Source organism: Olea europaea, unplaced genomic scaffold (genome assembly GCF_002742605.1).
Source record: "Olea europaea var. sylvestris unplaced genomic scaffold, O_europaea_v1 scaffold1031, whole genome shotgun sequence".
Classification (NCBI taxonomy): Eukaryota; Viridiplantae; Streptophyta; class Magnoliopsida; order Lamiales; family Oleaceae; genus Olea; species Olea europaea.
In genome coordinates this window covers 512,151-528,969 of record NW_019227643.1, presented here as the reverse complement: position 1 = coordinate 528,969, position 16,819 = coordinate 512,151, and the positions used below count along the sequence as shown (strand labels likewise).

The window sequence follows — 16,819 nt, the reverse complement described above, 5'->3', positions numbered from 1 at the left end:
CACGATCATGTTATAAGTAAAGTTGCATTTCAGAAACACGATTTCTCATTAATCTCGAACCTTCAGTTAACTGGATCAAATAAGTGGGCCTTGTATAGCTAACTGGATCATTGGGCTCTAGAATTGCAGCAACCCAATATCTTCATAGAGACTACATATGAAGTTGTTGCACCGGTGCGAATTAACATAATTGGCCCATATTTAGAAGCTAAGTCCTTGAAGGAAATGTGCATGGTGGAGCTCAGTAAATGCATGTGACCAATCACTGGCAGGGCCGTCGGGTCTGGCGGAGATTGAATATTTTGCTTGGAATTTCTGAGCTTCTTTATGAAATGAAGTGTAACTGCAAATATCATGCTGAGACACAAGAGTATGGTGATTTCCATGGCTGATATTGAGAAAGAATAATAAATTTATGATATTATACGCACATTCATTAAGATTTTATAATACTGAAATATCACAATTTCAATACAGATATTATAAGTATTTAATTATATCATTATGAAGGCTAAAAATTGATAATTCAGGTAGACAAGAAGACATTGGACATTATCTTATTGATTCCCTTCCTTGTCCAAAGGCATCTTTTTTGTTAAGTTGTTGTTATTAATCAGCTAAAAACTCATTAGCATATTCCCAAAATCAAAAGAGAAAAAGACTCCAAAAATAGCGGAGGCAAATTACCACATTTTCATTAATCCATGAATGCGATGTATACATCTTAATTGAAAAAGAAAGAATTGAAATTGAATAATAAATTTCATGAAACAAGCAAACATGCCAATAATTGAATCTTTGATTCTTAATCCTCAACATTCTTGTAGAATCAACGAGACCTTGATTTTCAGTCAATTCTCGATATTCAATTGAATCAATGAGCTTTAATTAGTGGATTCTTGTTATTTCATCAGAATTAACCGGGCTTCGATTGTTGTGTTTGTCATTGTATTTGCGCTTTCATATGAAAATTTTGTCTAATGCTCTTAGGTCTTAATTCCAACCTCCAATATGGCGATTCAAGAATCCCACACGGAAAAGATCTATCAAGACTGATGTGGCTACAAATATTTTCCTCGCCTCCATCAATCCAAGTCCAGTGTCAATCACGGCCCATAGCCATAGTCGACGCAGAAGTTTCTCATATTATCACTCCCTAAAATCTCAAACTCTCCATCCACCAAGAGTATGAATTATACCAAATTTGTGTGGCTTTATCATTAGGCCTAAAATCTCACGTTTACACTTCATTTTCAATTTAAACACTTCATTTTCAACTATTTAAAACTACTGTAAAAAATTAATTAAAAATAATTATCGCCAAGCCTGGGACAAGTTCAATGTTCTTAAACATTTTTTTTGCCAAACACGATTCATCATCTCGAATCACGAACTCGACACATCCCAACAAAATAGCTCGGCCATAATACGACACATGCACATTGCCAAAACTAGTTTTACACTACTATATCAAGCCTCACACCCTCGGCAATTTGGACATAGATGTTCAAACAGAGTATATCCAATTTTCATCATACTCATTTTCGATCACATATTCTCCAAACAAAATAATTTAACACATAAACTCAATTTTTTTCTTCTAATTTTTAACGAATATTCTAAAATAATCACATTTTACAAAATATATTCTACAAAAATGGAGCTCAAACACGACCTACAACAAACTCGCAAAATTTGGGTTTTGGGCCTAGACTTGGTACATTTAACTAATATCGCTTTTATTAAGTATTGAAATTTGAAAATGTGATCGGCAGCTCGATAACGATAAAATAACAACTTAAGTAAAATTTTCATATTAAAAATAATTCTTGAAATACTCAATTCCAAACTATTCATTTAAGGTTTAACATAAAATGTTGAATGCTAGATCCCAAAAATATTAAATAACGTGCATTAACATAAATATATTATTTGAATAAAAGTTGACAATTATATTTTCTTGAAATTTTACTTGACGACCCCATAAGCATCACTCGGTCAAATTACCATGCGTCCACACGATCCGTTCTAATATGAAATTTTAGTAAGAGTAAGTATTTTGAGAACACTCAGTAAGAATATGTGCACATTCTTGTTCACGTGATATAAATATAAAACTAACATAACATACCAACATTTCTTAGATTTAGAGCTCAAGGAATTTCTTAAGAATCCCTACATCCCATAGGATTTAACATATTTGACCAAACGGTCCATCCCTTGGGATTTAACATCTTTGATCAAACGGTTCATCCAGTAGAATTTAATTTCTTCGACCAAACGATCCATCCGATAGGATTCTACGTAGCAGTCGACCCGAAAGCCTTAAAGTATTTCATGGCAAAATTTATATATACATCAAGAAATAAGAATTTACCACTTTGCACGATATTTTCTTACCTTAGCTGATACTCAACGAAATTTGACGATACAAATGATTAAGTTGCTAAGTTTTCTTAATAGTGTATGTGTGAAGTGAAATTGCAAATAATGAAATGATGTAAAATCTTTATTTTAAGTGGAAATAACATCAGATTTATAAATACATAATGTAACATCCCGTTGACACATAAAAATTCAGCCCAAATCGAACGGCCCAAGGAATGAAGCCCAATTGGAAGATCCCAAATCAGATAGCCCAAAGAACGAAGCCCAATCAGACAATTCAGGATGAAGGCCCAAATAGGGAGGCCCATGAACGCGATAACACCATCGTCCAAACTTGCAAGTCGCCCAAGATTTGAGCGAATGAATTGCCATGCAATCGCCCAGAGTTGTGACTCCGCTCTCATCCAAATATTCAAGTCGCCCAACATCTTAGCAAACATAAGAAGTTATGGTTACCCAAAAGTGCAGTTAATGAAGCAGTTATTGGGTAGTCCTATCACGTTCCACGATTCAAGAAATTCAGTTGAAGACGATTGAACGACAAAAGTAGTGACAGCAGTTAGAGAAGGCAGTTCCATGACAAGTTGGCCACTACAAGGAAAGTGGGCAGTTATAGAGCGATCGACCAGTTTCTTAAGCAGTTGATCACGAAGAAATCACCCAAGGAGTATAAAAGGAAGAAAAGACATAGAGCAAAGGACCCCGAATCAAACACTCTCAAACAGAGAATATGTAACTTTCAATTTCTTAGTTTAGATTTAAACACTTCTTTTACAATAACTCGTGTGCTTGCGCCCCTTGGAAGCATTCTGTTTTTACTTCCCAATTCTAAAGTCATCGCCAATAAAAAGCGCCCCTTTTTGGGACTTTATCTCAAGAGGTTTGTCCCTTACACAATCGTTTGATCCCTTTTTAATTGTTAGCAACTAACCCGCGCGAACCAATTTGGCACGCCCGGTGGGACAGTGGTGTTTGGTGTTGAAAATACAAAAGGTGAAACAATATGCCTCAGAGATTCGATAAGGAAGCAGCAAGTCAGGGAGGAGTCCAATCTGTGATCGAGCGATATGAGGAGCAGCATGCCTCTCCACGAACAGATGGACAGAATCAGAGCAGTAATAGTCGTTACGAACCAATGACAGAGTTAAGTCCTCGAACTATGCGTGCACTACTTGGAGAACTCACACAAGATGTTGTTGAACAGGTAAATCTTCGAAATATTCATAATATGAAAAGATTTATCCAAAATGGGAATGCACATTATGACAACATGGCCAAACAACTAAACACTTTGAACGAAATAATGAATAAGTTAGTAGGCCAAATATGTCAACCGGTTCTGCCTCTTGCAAACCACTTTCAAACTAGGACAATTGTGGGACATAATCCCTCAGTCCTAAATCCGAATCAAGGGATAGAACCACTTTCTGGTCCCTCTACTTCAAACGAAGGGGGTGGTGCAGTGCCAAATCAGAACAATGGTAGTGATACACCTAACTTGGGGGGTAATCCAAATGTAAGAGATAATGTCCTAAACAATGGACAGAATACCCCACGTGTTAATGAGGAAATAGACGGTCAGGCTAATGGTAATAATCCAAATCATGGTAACTTTGTTGTCAATCAAGGACCAAATATCAGGCCTCATGCAAATCAACCGGTTAACCAACCTGTAGGAATTTCATATGACCCCAACGTCATGTTAAGGAATCAGATTATGAAAATCGTACAGGATCAGATGGCTTTTGGGGTGCGTCCTGTCATTAGGCCGACTTACACAAAGCCATATCCTGATTGGGTAGACCAAGCATATCCATGGCCTAGAGGGTATAAAGTGTCAGAATTCTCACTGTTTACCGATTTAGGGGAGGTGTCTACTCTAGAACACATAGGGCGATTCACATTGCAAAGTGGTGATGTAACTGATTACCATAAAATGAGGTTTTTCCCTAGTTCATTAACAGGAGTAGCTTTCTCTTGGTTCATCAACTTGCCAGCGAACTCTGTTCAAACATGGCAACAATTGGAACAATTATTCCACGCTCAATTTTATAAAACTGAGTTTGAAGTTACTTTGGCTGATTTGGCGAATCTACATCAAATGCCAAATGAATGGGCAGAAAGTTTTTTCCAAAGGTTCAAGACCGCAAGAAACAAGTGTTTTGTACCTCTGCTCGAAAAAGAATTTGTCAAAATCGCTCGGGGTTGTTTGAGCTTTGATTTAAAAAAGAAATTCCAAGACAAGGAATTTCCTGACCTTTTCCAGTTGAGTGCGAGTGTGATTAGGTATGAATGACTGATAAGAGAAGAAGAGCAGATGAAAAATTCTAGCAAGGGGACTTATTATAGAGACCCAAATTTTGATATTCATACCATCAATGACGAGTCATACGATCAAATCAAAATGTGTTTGGCCGAATTAGTCAAAGGAGACACGTATACTTGTCCCATAATGACTAAGCCTAGACCATCAGGCAAAGATGAGCCTATGAAAGATGAAAACATAAAAGCTAGAACGTTCTCGTTCGATGTAACCAAAGCTGACCTTATATTTGATAAATTATATAAGGATAAGCAGATAAAGCTGAGCGATAAGCATTAATTACCAAACCCTGAACAAATTAAGGGTAAAAAATATTGCAAGTGGCATAATGCATGGTCACATTTGACTAACAATTGCTTAGTTTTTCGTCATGTGTTGCAGGATGCCATTGAATCAGGACGAATTACGTTCGATGATAAAAAGAAGATGGCAGTGGATGAAAATCCTTTTCCACAGCCACTTAGAGTGAATATGGTGACGTCTGGTTTCAAAAACAAGTTGTCAAAATTCAAATTGGTTATAGGTGATGGAGAAGAAGACCCTAGACCACATCCCAGTGTCTTTGAGCATATTAAAGGGAAGGAGCCAAAGAAGGATGAAGACGTCTTGTGTGCAAGATGTAAAAGAGAAGTGAGTGGGAATACGGAGAAACCAGGGACATGGCAGCATCCCCATCGCCCTACTCACCTCCCAAACGCTCAGCCTGGTAGAGGGCAAGGTACATCGTTCTACAAGGGACTGCCTTTCGAGAGGCAGTTCAGGCCAGTAGATAATGTGAGAACATTCAGGCCGCAACCTCGCCGGCTAAATGTATGGCATTCGTTCCAGTATAATGCAGGAAGGGAAATACCCTTCGATGAGATGACTAGAACCCAACAAAGGCGTCAATGAAAGAGCTACCAGAAACTTCTTCTGGGAGATCGAAGTTTGAGCGAGATAGAAAGGATAAAGAAAATCTAGATCAGCTCCTTACTATTCAGTTCGGTACGTTACCTCCTGTTGTGGCTAATAATTATTTACTGGCCAATGAGTTCAAGAATAAAGAGAAAGAAAAAGAAGAAATAGAGGGTGACGAAGGAGAAGCATGCGTGCTGGAATATGAAGAAGGCCAGATTTCTAGAAAGGCCTACAATGATGAAGAAGACGACGGGATGACAGACATCGAAGAAGAAATCGACCTAGAAGCAGAAAGAAGAAGGAGAGGAGTATCGCACAATACTCTGTTGAAACAACTACATCGAGAGGGAGTTCGCGAAGTAGACTTGTTGGGAGAACCATCTGGGCATTCTTTCAATTTCTACGTACTGAACGGGACGCCCAAAAGGAAGAAGAGAGTGCCTCGCTCTGAAAAGTATGGATCACTTCCAAGAATAATGCCCCCTCCCACAGGTTGGGTAACTGATGAGGAAGCATTAGAAAACAGTAAGGAGGAAATTCAGGAGACAGAGGCTCAGCGCGATATGCTGCACGTCGACTTATCACAGAGGGATAATTCGACAGAAAACAAGCAGAAATTAGAAATAGAGGCTGTCGAAAAAGTTATTTTTAAATGGCCAGCCATGAAGTTGACTAAACACTTGAGGCCATTGTACGTTAAAACTCTAGTTAACGGCATCCCTGTGGCAAAAGTGCTTGTCAACAATGGAGCAGCTATAAACACCATTCCATCTAAGATGATGAGGAAATTTGCAAAGACAGAGGGTGACATGATTCCAACAGAAGTCATCCTTATGAGTTTCAATGGAGGAGCAACTTCAACTAAGGGAGTTATGCCATTGGACATAACTATAGGGACAACTACAAGGACCACGGTCTTCTTTGTAATAGATGGTCTTACTAGTTACAATGTATTACTAGGAAGAGATTGGATACACGGAAGTCGCTGCATACCCTCATCACTCTATCAATGCCTGGTCTTTTGGAACAACAAGGGTGAAGCAAAGGTGGTGCAGGCCGATCATAGGCTTTTTGTCGCAGAAGGAAATTCAGTGGAAAGGTTCATGTACGAAAGAAACTATGGACCTGTCAGGGTAGTCCAAGATGGGGAAGAAACTCAGATCGTCGCACAGAGTGAAGAGCCATTTTCAGTGGAAGCACTCACTGAAATGTTCAGCCAAATGAGATCAAATATAGTGGTCTTAGAAGAGCCAGTAATTGGCAAAAGAATAATCAAGGAGTCTTCAATGGATTCTAAGCCACAAAAGCAAATGGCCGATATTCAGGCCTTCAAAGCCAGATTAATGGCTTTCAATAAAGAATGCAAAGACAAAACGAAAGAAGAGGCAGCCCTAAGAGCGCTGAAAGACAAATGGGCAGTATTCGAGTTAGAACAAAGCATTGGCCAAGAAGTCAACAAGGTGGACTGTTTAGAAAAAGAAGTACTTACAAGGGAACTGGATGACGAAGTGATGTAGATCATCAAACCTGGATACGCTCAAGCACAAGACCCTCTGATCAAAGTAAATATTGGCAATGAAGGAGAAGATCGTCCAACATTCATCAGCCAGATACTAGATCAAGAGGTTAGTGATAAATTAATCGCTTTGCTAAAGGAGTATAAAGATTGTTTTGCTTGGGAATATGAACAAATGCCTGGTTTAAATAGAGACTTGGTGGAACATAGGTTACCAACTAAGCCTAATTTTAAACCTCATAAGCAGCTTCCTAAACGTTTTGCTCCTAATGTACTCCTTGAGATTAAGAAAGAGATAGAGCGATTATTGAAAGCAGGCTTTATTAGAATAGCCAGGTATGTCGAATGGTTGTCTAATATCGTGCCAATACTAAAAAAGAATGGTAAACTAAGGGTGTGCATAGACTTTAGGAATTTAAACATAGCTACACCCAAAGATGAGTATCCAATGCCCACGGTGGATTCTTTAGTAGACTCAACTGCCGGACACGTCATGTATTCTTTCATGGATGGGTATTCAGGATGCAATCAAATTTATATAACAGAAGAAGACATACACAAAACTGCATTTAGATGCCCTGGGTCTCTAGGATGTTTTGAATGGGTGGTCATACCTTTCGGCCTAAAAAATGCAGGAGCAACTTATCAAAGGGCAATAAATTTAATCTTTCATGATATGATAGGCAAGTTTGTTGAAGTGTATGTAGATGATATAGTGGTCAAATTCATTAAAGAAAAGGACCATTTCAAACAGTTAAGATGTTCGTTTGAGCGAATGAAGCAATATAAGTTAAAGTTGAATCCCTTAAAATGTGCATTTGGTGTTAATGTAGGAAACTTTCTTGATTTCTGGGTACACAAAAGAAGGATTGAACTTGATAAAAATAAAGCGAAGACCATTTTAGAGGCCAAACCACCTAGCAACAAAAAAGAATTGCAAAGGTTTCTAGGCCAAGTAAACTTTTTAAGACGCTTTATTTCTAACTGTGTAGGGCGAACTAAAATCTTTTTGCCGCTCTTAAAGCTGAAAAATCAGGACGAATTCGTCTGGAAAGAAGAATGTCAAAAGGCTTTTGAAAGCCTGAAGATATATTTATCAAGTCCACCAGTGTTGGTGTCACCAATCCAAGGACGGCCAATGAAAGTGTACGTATCGGCTGAAAAAAAATCAATAGCTGGATTGGTCGCGCAGGAAGACCAATTTGGTGAAGAAAGGGCAATTTACTACTTAAGTAGGCGGTTAACAAAATGTGAATGTAATTACTCTGCTATCGAAAAATTATGTCTTGCATTGTATTTCACATGTACAAAATTAAGGGCTTATTTACGGCCCGTAACCGTTTATTTAATTTCTAAAGTAAATTTAGTTAAGTATATGTTCTCTCGCCCTATTTTACACCAAAGAGTAGGCCTTTGGACATTAGCTTTATCAGAATTCGAGATACAATATATACCTCAAAAGGCAGTCAAAGATCAAACTTTGGCTAACTTTCTAGCCGATCATCCATGCCTTGACATGTCCGAAAAAATTGAATTAGAAATCAATTCGTTCGAGCTAAAACCTTGGGTGTTGTATTTGGATGGGTCAAAAACCTCTAAAGGTGCAGAAGTAGGAGTAGCATTGATTAATCCTTTAGGGATTTGCTACAAGTTCGCGTACTTTAGACAGGATGTGCACCAACAATCAGGCCGAATATGAAGCCTTAATTGTAGGCCTAGAACTAATGATAGATATAGGAATAAAAAATGTGATCGTTAGGGGCGATTCTCAATTGGTAATTCACCAATTGATTGGTGATTTTAAATGCCAAAGTGATTCCATTATAAGTCAATATGAGATCGCCCAAAAATTGTTAGAAGAATTCGACCAAGTAGAACTTCAATGCCTTAATAGGATATATAACGACGTGGCAAATGAGTTGGCCCAAATGGCCTTAGGGTACTCAAAGGTTTTGAATTGGAAGTCTACTTGTGAGTATGGAACCATATTGCCCGTGATCCAAAGAAGGACGAGAAGGATTGAACTTCACTGCATACAAAATGGAGATGCAATGGATTGGAGAACAGAGATTAAAAGGTTCCTTAAAGAACCTAATGGAGGGATTAGTAGGAAAATGAAGCTGTGTTTGCTGAACTATACACTAATAGATGAAGAGTTGTTTAAGAAACGCTCTGATGGTGTATTGCTAAAGTGTGTAAGTTTGCAAGAAGTCAAGACGATCATGGCTGAGGTGCACGAAGGGATATGTGGAGCTCATCAAGCTGGTCAAAGGATGAGATGATTAATTATTAGGAGTGGATATTTTTGGCCAAAGATGGGAGAATTATGCGTTCAGTATGCAAAGAGTTGTTTAGCATGCCAAAAGCATGGTCCAATACAAAGGGCGCCAGCACGAGAGATGACACCTATTATTAAATATTGGCCGTTCAAGAGTTGGGCGATAGACCTGATAGGGAAGATTTATCCCCCATCGTCCAAGCAACATACTTTTGTTATAGTTGTAACCGACTATTTCACCAAGTGGGTAGAGGCGGTACCTTTGAAAGAGATCACCCAAAAGAATATCATAGAGTTTATCCGTGATCACATCATTTATATGTTTGGAATTCCACAAACGTTGATGGTAGATCACGGAACATCTTTGAATGGGGATCAAGTGAACAAATTTTTGAGCGAGTTTGGGGTTAAATTAGTAAACTCCACACCATATTACGCTCAATCCAACGGACAAGCAGAATCTTCTAATAAGATTCTAAAAAATATCATCAGAAAGATGATAGATGAAAATACCAGAAATTGGCACGAATGTCTGAATAAGGCCTTATGGGCTTATAGAACGTCACCTCGGTCAAGTACCAAAATTACTCATTTCCAACCTACTTATGGACAGGAGGCCGTTTTGCCTATAGAAATCAACGTGCAATCGATTAGAGTGTGCTTGCAACATAAGTTAAATGATGATGAGTATACCGAATCACTAGTTCAAAATTTATTAGGGTTGGACGAATTAAAATTGGACGTCCTAGATAGATTGCAAGTTCAAAAACAAAGAATGGCTAAGTTTTATAATAAAAAAGTCATAGCCAAGTCGTTCAGCCTGGGCGAATTAGTTTGGAAAATGATACTCCCTTTGGATAGCAAGGATCTAAAGTACGGGAAGTGGTCGCCCAATTGGGAAAGACCATACAAAATAAACAGTGTGTTGCCCAATGGAGCATATCATTTGGAAGATTTAGATGGCACCAAGCACGTGAGATTCATTAACGGCAAATATTTGAAAAAATATGTTCATTATTTATTGGAATGTGAACAGATAAAAGCGTAATCAAAACATGTTGAACGATTAAGGATAACAAGGTCAGAGCGAAATACGTTCAAATAAAGTCCTTTATTATCAAACGTTCATTACAAAGATGCAAAATACAAATAATGGATGCTCTACAAACTACAATTAAAAGTAAGCTAATTTCCCGATCGATCGCCGAGTAAGAGGGTGGACTGGCCTCGCACCGCCTTTCTAAATGCATCGCTGCAATGGCGGGCAAAGAGGCTGAGAAGCACTCTCAGCAAGTAAGGTGGCCCGCAAGCATCCCAAAAATTGCCTTCTATCAGATGATGGGAAAAACTTCGCTGCTGGCCAAAAAATATTTCCTATATCTCCCATACCAAAGGTGATATCAAGACAAGTAGTAAAATGGGCGGACCAAACAATCCATCTTTATAGAAAACGAAGGTTTTGGATTGATTGTCAGAATGTCAAACTATGGCAACAAATTGGTTTTGTAGAAGAGAATGAAAATGAAGATGGAAGATAGAAAATGCGAAGCATACGTGCATTTATAGGGAGTGGAGATGAAGAGACAGAATATGAGCAGCCACATTCTACCTAGTAAATGGAATTAAGTAGCCCAAAATCTTGGGAAAAGAGGTGGAAATATCAAGAGAAAATGTGCAAGATTTTTAGCACAAAGCAGTTGAATGCTTGAAGGATTGGCGATTAAAAGACAAACGTCAAATAAATGCACAAGAAGTTAACATAGATGTTCATTAACAAAGGGAAAGTCAAATGCGAAATTACAAAAAGAAAAAAAGTTAAGGCATTATATGTCTTAATTACAATCCGCCCCATACCGAACGAATTCTTTCCTTAAGTTTTTCCCAGTCCTCGTTCTACCGAGAGGAAGTGATGTTCAATTCGGCCACGACATCATCATCAACTTCCAACTTCTTGTATTGCTCGACCAAGGACTTAGTTCGCTCAATTTCTTAGGAGGCGTTACGCTTTTTCGCATCCATTCTCGCCTTGCAGTCGTCCATTTTGGCCTGAAGTTCCTTCATCTGAACAACCAAACTAGCCATCAAAGAGTCTTCAATCATGACTTCGGAAGAGATTTCTTTCAACCCGTCCTCAACTTTGTTGATCTCCTGACACAAAGACTCTTTTTCAGATACGGCGCGAAGATATTGAGTACTTTTGGCCTTCAGTTCAACATTCTTGGCCAGCAAGGAGAGGACCTCGGAATGGATAACTTTCAACGTCGCTTTAAAATCAGCAGAAAGATTAAACGACGGAAGTGTCTGTGCTTGCTCTAACTTCGCATTCAAATGCTCAAGCTTATCCTTATGTCTAGTAGCACTAGCCTTACCAATGTCCATATCCATGAAGGACACATACTCAAATATCGACTGCTTGAAGAACTTCATATCTTCCTCTGAAGAAGTAGCAGGACGACCAGATGGAGCAGGACGAGATGTCTTGACTTGCCCCCAGGAAGTGAACAAGTCTTGGATGGAACGCACAATCTTATCAGCATCCTGCAAAGAAAATTGCCAATACTGAAGATTCTCACTACAACGAAATAAAAATGAAGCAAAGATTAACTCATCAATAATCTTGGAAGATGGCATATCCTCAGCCAAGTCTGCCACCTGTGGCTCCACCATTCGCGAGGACCTCCCCTTGTCTGAGCGAGAAGATGTTGCCACAACGGGCAGACTCGTAGGAGCATCTGCAGAACTCAAAAGCAACAAATCAGAAATCAATAGCACAAGCAAAGGTAAAGCATCAAAAAACTGAATTACCTTCTGCTTCGATGTTTGGGGGGTTGACGCCCTGGGAAGAAGGTGGCTCATCCATTGGTTGTGATGAGGATTCTGGGACTGAAGATGTCTCTTTAAGCGTAGTCACTTCATCAGTCGGTTTGGATAAAACAGCCTCAGCAGAGGATGATGGAGCAGGAGCTGCCGATACCAAAGCCTTTAAAGGAGAAGCTGAACTTTTATGAGAAGTCCAAATAAATTATCAGCACACAAGAAAAGTTTCAAGTATGGAAAAGTATGCTTGTGATAAACCAATTTAATTACCTTCCTCCTGATGATAAGAGGGGTATCATCATCATCATCAACATCATCCTCCAGAATGGGAGATGCTGAGGCTGGCCGTTTGCGGCTCGAGGCACTTTTGGCTGCAGTAGGCTTGGCAGGAAGAGAAGAAGATGGACTAGCAGACTGTTTAGCGCGACGAGGAGGAGAAGGACTCCGGATGGACAAAGGAGTGACTAAAATAGGAGGAGGGGAAGAAATGCTCGACTGGTCCAGTGAATGAAAGGCACGATTGGCATCAGTCCCAAACAATCTGCGCTTCACTGACGGCCAGAGCTGTTCAAAAAGGGGATGGATGGCATGGCTAGAATTGAGGGGGGGCTAATGAAAAATGGCTCGTCAAAAGAAGATTGCGAGCATTTATAACCTCTGCCTCCGCCTTATTAATAATATGGAAGCGGTCTATCAAGTTCCTTGAATAGCAATGAGGAACAGGCCAGGTTTGGCCGAAACCAAGTTAGCGAGCAAAAAATTGGGGAGCATATATTTCTACCCCTGCCTTGGCATTGGTCCCAGTCAAAATATCATGAAATAACTCCCTCCTGGTTAAAAACTGGATCCAAATAAGCAGAGAGGTGCTCGCGCTGTCTATAGTGGAGGGAGGATACACATAGTCTGGAGTCAAAAAGGGAGGAAAGGAAAGAAGGAAGGGATTGAATCCAAAGAATAAAAGAATGAAAAAAATGTCCCTTCTAGACATATTTACAAGAGCCAGGGGCTCAATGGCTAGCCTATAACAGCTAGCAGAAGGAAGAGAAATTGATGGAGCACCAAGCAATGGAAAATAGGATTTCAACCACATTTGAGTGAACCAAAGAGGTCCACTGCCAGTGGAAGATACACCATTCTTCAATTGCGTTTGAAGAGAGGTCATGCCTCTATAGAGGGCAGCCAAAAAGAAAGAACATAAATTTAGAGGCCTGTCACGCGCCAATTCGTGCGCTATGGGTAAATATTTTAGGGAGGGCTTTTGCTTGGCACACACAAAACATATTTACGAAGCCAAACCAGAAGAAAGGTCACTCGCTCAGTATGGGAAGGCTCAGCGCTCGAATGGTTATGAAGGGTTTGCAGGCTTGAATAAGACTCGGTGAGGGTTTTACTAAACTTTGGGGCACCACCAGAAACCAAGATACCAGAAAAAATGGTATCGCCCAAAGGTGGCAGATTCACTAGGGCCCCAACATCCCTTAAAGTAATAGACATGGGGCCAAGAGGGAAAACAAAGGTATTATATTCAAAAGACCAAAACTTAAAGCGATCGAAGAAAGTGCTGAATCAAAAGTAGGGGGTTGAAGAGAGATTTCTAACAAATCAGAAATCCTAGCATTATCAAAAAGTGCCTTAGTAGGACCATGGTCTACAAGGCGAGCATGCCACCTACGGAAAACTACGTCAGATTTGGGCCAAGTGCGAATACCTCTTTCGCGAAGTGGCCCCAATGGCAGAGAGTTTAGAAATGGAGGGCTTTGAGTACAAAGAAACAGCTGGCCCATCGCCGCTTGTTCGACTGCCTCTGTATTGTTGAAGAAAGGACCTAGGTAGAACTCATTGAGTTCGACATTGGCAGATGCGAGAAAGTTCGGAGTTATGTATGGACGACTAAGGAGTTTCTGAAAGTCTTCAAAACTAAAGGAGTCGCCAGATTGAGATTGTGAAGTAGCCATTAGGGACGAAATGGGTTTTTCAGAATTACGTAGCAGGGAAGCAAAGAGATGAACAGTAGAAATGTGAGAGAGAAGCGCGAAAAAGTGAGGCGTGATTTAATGGTGCAGTGAAATGGCGTATTTGGGGGTTATAAGGGTTTGCAAAACGTCGCACCTTTTCAAAGCTATGGAAGAAAACAATGATTGAAATTCTTGGGAATTCCGAATGTTGCTGGAAACACAAAAGTGAATATGGCAAAATTTAATAATTGGTATTAATTCTGCCATATTGGAGGGTAATTGTTGACACATAAAAATTCAGCCCAAATCGAACGGCCCAAAGAATGAACCTCAATTGGAGGATCCCCAAATCAGATAGCCCAAAGAATGAAGCACAATCAGACAATTCAAGATGAAGACCCAAATAGGGAGGCCCGTGAACGCGGTAACACCATCGTCCAAGCTTGCAAGTCGCCCAGGATCTGAGCGAATGGAATGCCATGCAGTCACCCAGAGCTGCTACTCTATTCTCGCCCAAACCTTCGAGTCGCCTAAGGTCTTAGCAAACATGAAGTGTTATGGTTATCAAGAAGCGCAGTTATCAAAGCAGTTATTAAACAGCCCTATCACGTTCCACGATTCAAGGAATTCAATCGAAAACGGTTGAACGACAAAGAGTAATGGCAGCAGTTAAAAAAGGTAGTTCCATGACAAGTTGGTCATTACGAGGAAAGTGGGCAGTTATAGAACGATCAAGCAGTTTTTAGGCAGTTGATCACAAAGAGATCATCCAGGGAGTATAAAAGGAAGAAAAGACATATAGCAAAAGACCGCGAATCAAAAACTCTTGAACAGAGAACATGTAATTTTAAATTTCTTAGTTTAGATTTAAACACTTCTTTCAGTAACTCGTGTACTTGCGCCTCTTGGAGACATTCTGTTTTTACTTTCTGATTGTAAAGTCATCGCCAATAAAGAACACTCCTTTTTGGAACTTTATTTCAAGAGGTTTGTCCCTTACACAATCGTCTGATCCCATTTTAATTGTTAGCGACTAATCCGCGCGAAACAGAAGTGGTGTGTCGTGTACTTACGAGCATTGAAGACGAAAAACGGATTGAAAAGCTGGGAACCCTATTCAATATATTTGTAGGGGGATTAATCTCAGTACCCGTCAACTTGCCTGGAACAAGATTCTGTAAGGCTAAAAGAGCAATAATTGCTCTTAAGAAGGATTTATTAGCGTTGGTTCGAGAAAGAAGACTGGCCTTGGAACAATAAACTGCTTCACCTTCACAAGATCTTTTGTCACATTTGATTGCATGTCCAGATGAAAACGGGCAGTTCATGTCAGAATCGGTAATTGTAAATTATATAGCATTACTACTTTTTGCTGGTTATGACACTTCTAGTGTTGCAATAACTATGGCGATCGAGTATCTTGGAGAACTTCCTAAAATTTATGAAGATGTACTAAAAGAGCAACTAGAAATTTCTTTATCAAAAGAAGAAGGGGAATTCCTGCATTGGGAGGATATACAGAAGATGAAGTACTCATGGAATGTGGTGGCAGAAACTATAAGACTATTTCCACCAATATCAGGTGCTTACAGAGAAGCATTAGTAGATTTAAAGTTTGAAGGTTATGACATTCCCAAAGGATGGAAGGTAAAAATAAATAAAAATAAATAAATAAATAAATCTTGTCTTATAATATTCTTATTATAATATTATGACCCTATTTGAGCCCCATTATTTTTTCATTAAAATAAAAAATATGATCGTTATTCATCACGTCAAGTCACTATATTTAACTTTTTATCTTTTTTGAGGTCCATAACGACTATATTTTTCACTCTCATTTTTTACAATAATGTGGTTCAAACGGGGGCTATATTTGTTCATGATTTTCCGGGTTGTGTCGTGTGGTTTTGTGTTTCGTTTCTAATTTCTAAGTTCGTACAATCTAGCAAGTAAATGAATGGAATGAAAGACACTAACATATGATCTTGTCTTCTTCTTTTAACAGTTATTCTGGAATGCCCCTTTGACACAAATGGATCATAATTTCTTTCCAGACAACACAAAATTTGATCCGTCAAGATTCGAGGGGGCTGGGCCTGTTCCACATTCTTACGTTCCATTTGGAGGGGGGCCTCGGATGTGCTTGGGAAAAGAGTTTGCTCGCCTCGAAATACTTATATATCTACACAACATTGTTACGAGATTTAGGTGGAATTTGTTGATTCCTGATGAGAAAATAATATATGACATAACTCCTTCACCAAAGAAAGGACTTCCAATTCGTCTTCATCCTCATAATGCTTAAGATGGTAAATTTCTTGTCATCATATAAAGCGACTTAAATAAATTGTTTTGCTTTATTGGTAAGTCTAATCCAAATGTATTGGAAGCAGAGCTGAAATTATTCGGTTGGTATAGTAATGCACTTTTTTTTTTTCAGTCAAAAATGTATTTTCGTGTTTTAAAAAAAAAAAAAATTTGTTTCGATGATGCATGGAACGAATACGAGATAAAACTCGTTGGTTCTCAAAAGAATGTCAAGAAAGATCAAAGTGAAATTTGGATAACACTCAAAGTTTTCTGGATTTTATCAATCAAAAGCACACGAAACACGAAAAAACGTTGAATAATGGAGTAATGGA

At 39.1% G+C, this 16,819-nt stretch overlaps 1 pseudogene; it reads left to right on the top strand.

The window, feature by feature from the left end:
- The first annotated feature begins 5,598 nt into the window (after positions 1–5,598).
- LOC111372805 lies at positions 5,599–16,482 on the top strand (annotated as a pseudogene).
- The last annotated feature ends 337 nt before the right edge of the window (positions 16,483–16,819 follow it).